The sequence below is a fragment of the Mus musculus genome, chromosome 5, assembly GCF_000001635.26.
Source record: "Mus musculus strain C57BL/6J chromosome 5, GRCm38.p6 C57BL/6J".
NCBI lineage: Eukaryota > Metazoa > Chordata > Mammalia > Rodentia > Muridae > Mus > Mus musculus.
In genome coordinates this window covers 124,852,826-124,862,597 of record NC_000071.6, presented here as the reverse complement: position 1 = coordinate 124,862,597, position 9,772 = coordinate 124,852,826, and the positions used below count along the sequence as shown (strand labels likewise).

The following is a 9,772-nucleotide window of genomic DNA, read 5'->3' as shown; positions in this document are numbered from 1 at the left end:
GCATGCGTCCCGGGGCGTCTCAAAGTCCCCGCCCACACACGCACGCACGCGCGTTCCCGCTCCGGGTCCTCCACCCCTCCTCCTTGTCCCCGCCCCACCCCGCCCTGGTTACCCCGGGCAACCGCAGTGCGGCCGCACCTGAGCAGTGCGCTTGCGTGTTGCTAACTAACATCCCTTTTTTTTTTTTTTTTTTCCCTTTCCCTTCATCCTTGCCTTTGCCTTTGCCCTGCCGCAGCCGCAGGGAGTGGCGCGTCGTCCCCTTTCCCCTCCGCAGAAAGAGCATCGATCCGCCCGGGTCCTCCCCTCCCATCACTAGCAGACCGCCGCCGTGTCGGCGCCGCACCGTCTCCTCAGACATCCTCCTGTGCGAGGACTAGTCGGGTAGCCAACGGCTCCCGGCGTGCACCGCGGCGAGCGCTCGGAGGGAGCGGACGGGATGCGACGACCGGGCGGCGTCTCTTGAGTCTCCGTGCCCCCCGCGGCAGGGCCGCCGCGCACCCGGCTCCCACCGTCCCTGCCCATGGGCCGCGGGCCACCGCGAGAAGCAGGCCGAGCGCCGCAGCCGCCTGAGGGACCCTGGCAGGTGAGGCGCGCAGCCTGCGCACGTCCAGAATCCTTGAGCTTCGCTCGCGGGGGGCTCGGAGCCAGGCTGCGCACCGGCGCGGCGGGGGAGGCGCGGCGCAACGGCTGCAACCGCCGGCCCGGGCCGGGTACGAGCCGCATTGCGGGTGCGGGGCAGCGCCCCGGGGTCCGGCCCCAAGCCGGCGGGATGCTGCGGGCCTCAGCCGCCTGCCCGCGTCACACCTGCCGCCTCCCGGACCTGCAGCTCTGGCGACCGGGTGGCTCCGCGTAAGTACTCTTTGCCCTGAGCTCCCGGGACCCGCGGACGCGCACGCTGGCCACGCTCGCAGGTAGCGGGCAGCACCCCTGGTTGCGGTTCCCTCGGGCTGGATCCGGCCCTGCGGGCTAAGAGTGTCAAAACCTCAAGTATCTTTAGCTGCACGGTCTAGTTCACTGATGACAGAGAGGTGCCACTGATGACAGAGGGGAGCCGGGAGAGGAAAATGTGACCGTGCTCTGTGACAGGTGGCACCGGTCGGTTTCATAACAAAGTACAGGCTTGCAGACACCTTTTAGGAGTGTTAAAAGCAGCCGGGCGTGATGGCGCACGCCTTAAAATTTCAGCTCTCCAGAGACAGAAGCAGGTGGATCTCCGAGTTGGAGGATAGAGAATTCCAGACAAGCCCAAGGCTACATGGTGAGATCCTGTGTCAAAGGAAGGAAGGGAAGAAAGAAAGTTAGTTAAAATCAGGATCGCAGACAGACTAAGTTTGAAATTAATTTAAATAGCATTGGTATTATTTTATTTGCACAGCCAAGAATTCCCTGGCATTCTATCGCCATTGAATTGTAAGGCTTTTCAGATGCTAGAGTTCCAAGTGACTTTCACCTCCAGTTTTTCATGTTTTCCCTTTGGCTAACTGTTCACCAAAATGGCTGAATATTCTAATCCGTTTTGAAGAAAAGCTTTAAGACTTGTGCTTCTTTATTTTGTATGTGTATATATGTGTACCACTACTGAAAAGCCTTAAAACAGTTTGGATTACTCCTCTGTAGCATAATGACCCAGTTTTGTTAGATTTTTCTGTTTGGATCTGAAGTGTGGAAGGATGTGGGATGTAGGGCTCTACTGAGCTCTAGCCCCAGCCCTGGTTTAGCTATATTTTAAAGTATAGAACAATGACCTGAATGGGCCAGAATTTTTCTGTTAACACACTTAAACATCTCAAATTGGTGTTTTGAAAATTAGACATTTTTTTAAACGTTGAATCTTTTCAAAGAAACACATGAATCCTTTGTTTAGAGCAGCTCACTCATTCTGGGTTCTTAACTCTCATCTGTCCTATGTTGGAAAATCGATTTTAACCTCGTTATCTAATTGTCAGGATGTGTTTGCAGCAGGACTGACGTTAATTATGATGTCGATGCTTTTAAGAAATACTTATAAAGCATTCTCTCGTATTTCTGGCAAGAAGACATGCAGAGCTTTTTTTCTTTTTTCCTTATCTAAAACAAGGTCAGCCATAAATAGATTCTAATGCATACTGGGTGACACATTTATTAACTAAGATTAACTAGCTCCTGAACTTCATATACCACTGAGGGCAGTGGTAAGGCACCCTGCAGTACTGAACATACAGAGGCAAGTTCCAGACCAGCTAGGAAGGCTCTGATGGTTCATCCTGTAGACGCATTTGGCAGGGACAGAAAGACCTGTGTCCTAATGGTCTTCAGACATTTGAAGGTCTGCCATGCAGGAGGGATTTTATTGCCTTAGAGTAATTCCCAGCAAGGAAGAGGACACTGAGTACTTAGGGGAAGACAGCGTCCCTGGTGGTGATGTAAAGCAGAATTACGATCAGAACTTGAGCAGCGAGAAGAAGGGGCAGCTCTTCCCTCGGGCTCCCTCCCAGGGCAGCTTGAGTGAAGACTAGAAGGGCTGGAAGGGCACAGGTCTGATTGAGGGTCTCCTGGGGTTCTGGTGGCCACTGGATTCCAGGACTTAGTTTCCCTTCTAGCTCTGTGGGAGTTTGTTGTTATGTGTTGCAGCTGCCAGCTTCTACAGCTGTGGGCATGTTGACATCCCCAGACACCTACTTGAATCCTGGGAAGATAGGAACTGGCTTATTTGCTTGGTGTCAGAGCTAACTTGAACCCCATTTTGCCTGGTTTGGGGGAGCTTCGAGATAATAAATCACTCCCACTGTCAGTGTGATGTTTGAAATGTATTAGATACTTTTTCCTCTGGCTTTTCTGGAATGACCATCTAGTCAAGATAATTGCCTTTTCTAGGAAGGAAGTAGGAAATCATTCTTGCTAAAAATGAGGTAGTACCCGTTTTCTGGGAGTCAGCAGGTTGTAAAAGTGTGCTTTCCTGAGCTAAGGACATTACAGATGGTAAAGACATGACTTTTGTGCTGGCTCAGCATCCTACTTTCTATTTATTTCATTACTCAAATATGACTCAAGTTTCACAGCAAAACAGTCAAGTCATACCTACCTAAAGTAGTTGTATTCAGTGTTTTCTGGATGGTTTCTAAATATATATCCAGGAAGTAAAACAAAACTATAAAGTAGGGTCACGGTGAAATGAAGAGAGGACGAAAAGGACTGTCTTAGGGTTTCCATTGCTGTGATGAAACACCATAACTAAGAGCAATGTGGGGAGGAAAGGGTTTATTTCACTCACAGTTCCATAGAACAGTTCTCATCAAAACCAGTGAGGGCAGGAATTCAAGCAGGACAGGAACCTGGAGGCTGGCACCTCAGCCATGCAGAAGCCATGGAAGAATGCTAGGCTCTGGCTTGCTTTCCCAGGCTTGCTCAGTCTGCTTACTTATAGAACCCAGGACCACCAGCCCAGGGGTTGCCCCACCTACTGGGCCCTCCCACATCAATCACTAATTAAGAAAATGCCCTACAGGCCTGCTAAAAGCCTAGATTTTATGGAGGCAGTTTGTCAGTTGAGGCTCTCTTCTCTCTGATGACTCTAGCTTGTGTTAGGTTGACATAAACCTAGACAGCATAGGGACTTTGTGATTTGAAGTACATGTTTGTGCTGTGCCAATCTTGATGAAATGATTAACAGTGGGAATAACTGTCACTATTAGAATAGTGACCAGACTCCCTAGTATGCACAATAATTGGGGTTAACGCTCTGGCTATGGCCAATGAACAGAGCAGGTTCTTGAGAGCCCAAAGGACGGAAGTATAGCAGAGTGGTCATAAGGACAATGGAATTAAACTTTGGATCCTCTGGAACTGGAGTTCTGGATGGTTGTAAGCCACCATGCTCTGCAGGAGCAGCAAATGTTAGCAGAGCATGGTAGCATAGACCTTTAATCCTGACACTTGGGAGGGTAGATCTCTGAGTTTGAGGCCAGACTGCTGTATATAGTGAGTTCAGGGCAGCTAGGGCTCTTTAGAGAGGTGTGTGAGAGAGGGGGGGGGAGGGAGAGGGAGAGAAAGAAGGAGAAGGAGGAGGAAGAGGAGGAGGAAGAAGGAGGAGGGAGGAGGAGGAAGAGGAGGAAGAAGAAGGAGGAGGAGGAGGAGAAGGAGGAGAAGAGAAAAAGAAAAGAAAGGAAAAGAAGGAAGGAAGAAAAGAGGAGGAAGGAAAGAAAGAATTTATTACTAAAAAAAAATCCACAAATAATTTTAAGTATTATTTCTGAAACAACAAATGATCAAGTAAGGCAGACAGTTAAGTATCACCCAAGTTCATCACTCAGTTATCTTAAAAGATGTCTTTGTTAAGCAGGCATGATGGTATATACCTGCAGTCCTAGTATTCAGCAGGCTGCAGCAGAAGAGTCCTGAGTTCAAAGTCACCTGGTACTACAATCCAAGACCTCTCTTTAGAACCAGAAAAAAGACTTCTTTGTTAATGATAAAGATGAAAGTGAGAGTGAAGAGCAGCATTGCATGAGTATTTCCCACTCACCACTTCCCAGGATGAAAAGTGCGTGCTGTGCTGTGGCTGGAAAGGAAGAGGGGAGTATACTTTCTCCTTGATGCTGAGCACTTTATTCTAGCTAAATTCTCAAAACTGAGCAGTGAAATCCTTGGGGTAGCACCAAACCAGAGAGCAAACCCAAGAGGCTTGGTGCTTAGGAGGGACCCAGTTTCTGTGGATTGATTGTATCTGTCCCCTGTTGGGTGGCCCTAGAGGCGAGTAAGTTTAGCTTTGCATGTTGGTATTCTTTCTTAGGCCATTGTAGTGGGCTGTTGCCTTCTCATTTGCTGAATTGTTAGAATTTGTGAGCCTGGAAGTCCATTTTCATATTGATATTGTACATCTGCTACTACACATTGCGGTTCCCAGGATTACTGTGGGCCTGGTCATCCGAAGGTTACAATAGACGTGAAGAATTACACAGATAAGTGCCACCCATCTTTGATATCATGTGGGGGATGCATAAGACACTGGCTTCACAAGAGAAAGTTTTGACTCTGTTGTGCATAATTATTCTGGGAGTGCTAATGAGTTCTAACCTAATTTTTCTAGCGATGAAGTAGGAAGCTAAACCCATGCTGCACTCTGAGATCAAGGAAGCTTTTTTTGAGCTCTCTCCAGCCATCAACATACATAACCCCAAGCAGAAGGCACAGGAGTTATTTCTCCTCTCTGACTAGTGACGTGATAACAGATCCACATTGAGAGGTACTTTAAAAAAAAAAAAGGCCTTTTACTTTGATAGGGAGGATAAAGAAAGCTGCTGTTAATTTTATGTCCTTCTAGACAAGACTGTAGCCAAGTTCACCAATATTGCCTGACCTTTCCAAGGTGTTTTGGTCTGTCGTATGTAGTATGTCATCTTTACTTTTTGATTGGAAGTCTGTGACCAGCTCAGAAACCCCCAGAAGCTGAGAGCAGCATCTTTCAGCTTGTGGGCCTGCCTGTTGCCCTGGGCAAGAAGAGATGATCCTATGGCTAGGGAGTAGATCCTGTTGGCCCCTTGGCAACAGTCTTCAGTAAGCATTCTTCCCATGAATAATGTGGTCAAGGACTGGCTAGATAGCTTAACAGTACCTGGGCAGTTCTTTGCAGAAACTGAGTCCAGGTACTTGCTGCCAAACCTGATGCTCTGATTTTGATTCCTAAATCCTAGACAATAGAACCAGCTCCCCCAAATTGCCCTCTGACCTCTACACACCACCATACTGTATGCACACCTCACCCCACCCCACACCCCCTTACCCCCACCAATACATAAAAGTAAAACAAAATTTCAAGTGGTTGAGGCCGGTTTTTTTATAGTTAATCTTGGTATAAAGGCTATGATATTGGAGTACAGCAAAGAGAACAACAAGGCTAGACCTCACTGATGGGAGCAAAGAGGTTGTTTTTGTTTTTTGGGTGTTTTGTTTTGTTTTGTTTTGTTTTTAAGAAGTGGGACAATAAGCCAGAAATAGAGAGCCAGAGCAAGACCTTTTTAGGAATGGTCTTTTTGGGTGCTTTTGTGTTTCAGCCATGGTTGAGACTCAGAGCAGCTCTGCATGCCACTGGCTCTGGAACATCATGGTGAACTCTGCCCAACAGCTTTTGAGGCTCCACATATTACACCTGCAGAGCTGTGAACTGAGGACTTGGTATTGTCAGACTGTCCCTAGTCACATGGGCTTCTCAGACGATGTAAAGTTCACTGATGCCTTCAGCATGGCTTCTGGTGACAGAACACAAGTTTATCGCACACATAATGCTCTGTAACTGAAGAAGTGGCTGGAGGTCTCACAGCTGCCCAGCTGTTTAGGTGAAAGTTCTAGATTTTTAATTGTTGAAGTTCTGTGTGCAGTCTAAAAAATGGGACATCCAGAAACCTGAGTCCTGTCTCTGCAAAATACTGTCAAGGTGCTGCACACGGTTCCACTTTAAACTATTATCAGCCAGTCGAGTTTGGGGAGACAGTGAAGGCATGTAGAAACACAGAGTTGTACTCCTGTCATATGTGTGCTTCTGAAGCAGCACACCATGTGCTAGGTCTAGGAATAAAACACTTTACAGGTTTTGGCAGTCATGCCAGCCTTTGCAGGTAGCTGTTATCTGATGAGTGGAATGACTAGAGTATCCATGTGACAACCACTCCTGTTTGAGAGACCTGATCTGAATATGTTTATAACCACCCCCCATCCCCACCCCATAAGCTACTGTCCTTTCCTAATGGCTTCCCACAGCACAAGCCATATGAACAGAGTGACTCATACAACACTGTTGGTAACCTGGGAGGCTTGGAGTGCCCGCCTCTATCCAACTCACTCTGCATCCCTCCTTGTTTGCATCCAGACAGTGGATACAGAGAAACATTCTTTTGTCACTTCCAAGGGCCTTTTGGGAATACCAGAGGTTACCTGGCTCCAAATGTTCCTACATGAGGCCTGGCCAGGGACAGGTTCAACACTGAGAGAGCTGGGCAGCTTAAGAATACCTTGACTTTTCTTGCCAAGCAAAAAGGCTCATAAAACAGGCGGGATGCAAGGTAGTGTGAGACCCATTAGTGGACTAAGGGCCCACCATCAAGGAGGCCCCAGCATCATCCCAATGCTCTGACAGTGAGAGTGTGTGGTCTTCTGAACAGTGAGTAGCTACCATGAAGGGTGGAGACCCTTCTGGGTTGAGGATGGAAGCATCCACCTTACTTTGCTGGGAGATATCTAGCCTTTTTTCCCTCCATTATACAGGTTTTGTTTTGTTTTTCTGTGTTGTAATCCTTACATATAGTCACTCTGTATTAAGTTGTCTGCTTAAAAGTAGCAATGTATTATACAGGGTTTGATTTATAGTTTTTAAGTATAGTGAGCATATCTGGATCCTATAAATATCTCAATTTAGCCATCCTCAATGGACTTAAAAGCAAGTGTTCAGAACTGCTCAGCTGTTACCCACAAAGACAGGTAGGTGACGGGTTTTCCTTTTTGGATTTTAATTTTTTTGTAAGTCTTTAGGTAAATACATATTGCTTCCTAATCATTCCAGTATAGCACTAGTCCATAAGGAATTAAGAATTTTAGAAAGCAAAGTACAAAAAATTCATGTAATTATTGGTATTTTAACATTGGCAGAGAAACATGACACCTGAATATATTCCTCAGCCAATAGAATAACCTTATGGTCGCTATATGATATGATGTCTAATTTTTAAAGGCTTATGAAGAAGCTATGTCTTTACTCGGAAAGGATAGGCTATGCATCATCTATTAGCCTTTGTGAGAAAACTTTCATGTGAATTAGTATGTGCTGAGAGGTTCAGCTTCCTCTACATCTACAGATCTGTTGTACAAGGGTCATGTTTGGCCCTTTGCATATTCTAAATGGTAACCCTAGCTCCTGGCATTAAGATTAAAGAAAGAGGATTTATTGGGCTAGCAAGATGGCTGAGTTGGTGACGGTGCCTGCTGCCAAGCCTGGCAACCTGAGTTCCATCCCCAAAACCTAAATGGTGGAAGGAGAGAACCAACTTCCACTGATGTCCTCCAACTACCGACTACCTTACTATACTGTGGCATTCAAGTGCTCATGACAATGAGTATTCAAGTGCTCATGACAATGAGTAAATGTTAAAAAGTTACAAGAAAAGTTGCTTTATAGAAAGAGTAAACTGCAAAACTTTATATTGCCACCCACAAAGGAAATGCTGAACTCTCAAGATAACGCATGGAAGAATTAAGAGCCTCAAGAAATGTAGCGTCTTTCATATCATCTTCTATGTGACATTGAAATGTCTTCATTCTTCTGCTTCATACAAAGAGTTCGGGGAGAGGGGGTGGCTGTTGTTTGGGTTTATTTTACTGTGCTGGGTCTCAGGTCTGTTGGGCAAGTGCTCTACCACTGAGCTACATCCTCAGCTCTGTTATTATTTATTATTTTTGGAGTTAGTCTTAAGTTGTCCAGACCAGCCCTGAACATTTGATAGCCCAGGAAAGCCTCCAACTTCTGGTTCTCCTGCCACACAGTCTTTTTAAGGTAGCAGTCTCCTTGAACATGAAATTTCCTAAATTGATTAATGTTAAAGTCTTTATCCCTTGGAGTTGACCTGGTCAGTTCTGTATAGACTTTGAGAGTGTCCACAGAATTTCTTTAGACGTGTTTCTTTTATAACCATGATACTGGAGATGCCTTGTTTGCAGAGCAAATTCTCTTAGTGCTTAGACAAGAAAACCAAAATCCGTTTGCCAAGAACTAAGAAGGAACACTCAAAATCACAAGCACTCACATATAAATGTGAAGTTATCAGTGAGCCCAGGAGAGCAAGGAGGTGTCTGAGTTGGCCCAGCATGGAGAAGGCAGAATGGAGCCCTCTGTGACTTCTTACCAGGGGTGGAAGATTCAAGACAAGTTTATACAGGATCATTCTGAGGACTTGTTACAAGATGGCTGCCCTTTTTCTCCAAGTTCAATAGCTCTCTACAATGGAAAAAAGGCCATTTCTGGGTAGGGGTTGTCCCTCCTGTGAGCGCTATATACCCTCACTTGCTGGTAAACCCCAAGGAGAACAGCATAAGCCTCAAATCATCTTGTCTTAGGGCAGAGCTGCTCCACCAAGGCTCCTGCAGTTCATATTGGGGGCTGGGTAGTTCTTTGCTAACTGTAGGGAGCACCCCCTCACCAGATATAGTGACCCACATGGTTCCAGATGTGTTAACTAAGAGCCACAGCTCCTCTGCAGCTCCTGGTCAAACCATTGAGTACACATTCTGCGTGTTCTTTAATTCTGAGTACTTCCAGCTGCTGTTCATCCACAAAGAAACAATGGCTGTGCAGACTGTCATGTCTGTGCTCATGCCAGTGGAGACTCTGAGCAGGCATGAGCTTACATAAGCAGCCCAGCCCTTGGCAAGGATCATGTGCAGAGTCCTCTGCTTCCCCACTGTGTCTCACATGGCTGTCCTTTCCTCTTCCCCACTGCCCTAGTTCTAAAGCGCCATCCCAGGCATAGCACCAGTTGTGCATTTCAACAGGCAAAGACTCTAAATGATGAAAGAGTTACCACCATGGCCTGATATTTATAGGGAGAGGCCAGAGCCCCTCCTCCAGCTAGCCAGCAAGCCACAGCCTGTGTCAGAGAGGTCACTTTGCACTGTCACCTTGCACTTACATTGTCATGTAAGACAGTCAGAAAAAAAAAATGATTTTAGAAATCCTAAAAACCCCAGAAATGTTTAGGATTCCTGTTGAATGTTTAGGATTTCTGTTTAAAACACTCAGTCAGTAGAAAGT

At 46.4% G+C, this 9,772-nt stretch overlaps 1 protein-coding gene across 2 annotated transcripts in view; it reads left to right on the top strand.

Moving 5' to 3' along the window:
• Positions 1 to 98: 98 nt before the first annotated feature.
• Positions 99 to 9,772, top strand: part of Ccdc92 (coiled-coil domain containing 92) — a 28,068-nt gene continuing 18,394 nt past the window's right edge. Inside the window, exon 1 of one of the 2 annotated variants that reach the window (XM_006504287.4) lies at positions 99 to 849. The gene's annotated coding sequence lies outside the window, so the exon portion shown is untranslated. The remainder of the gene's footprint in view (positions 850 to 9,772) is intronic. The other variant, NM_144819.2, reaches the window with a different exon arrangement.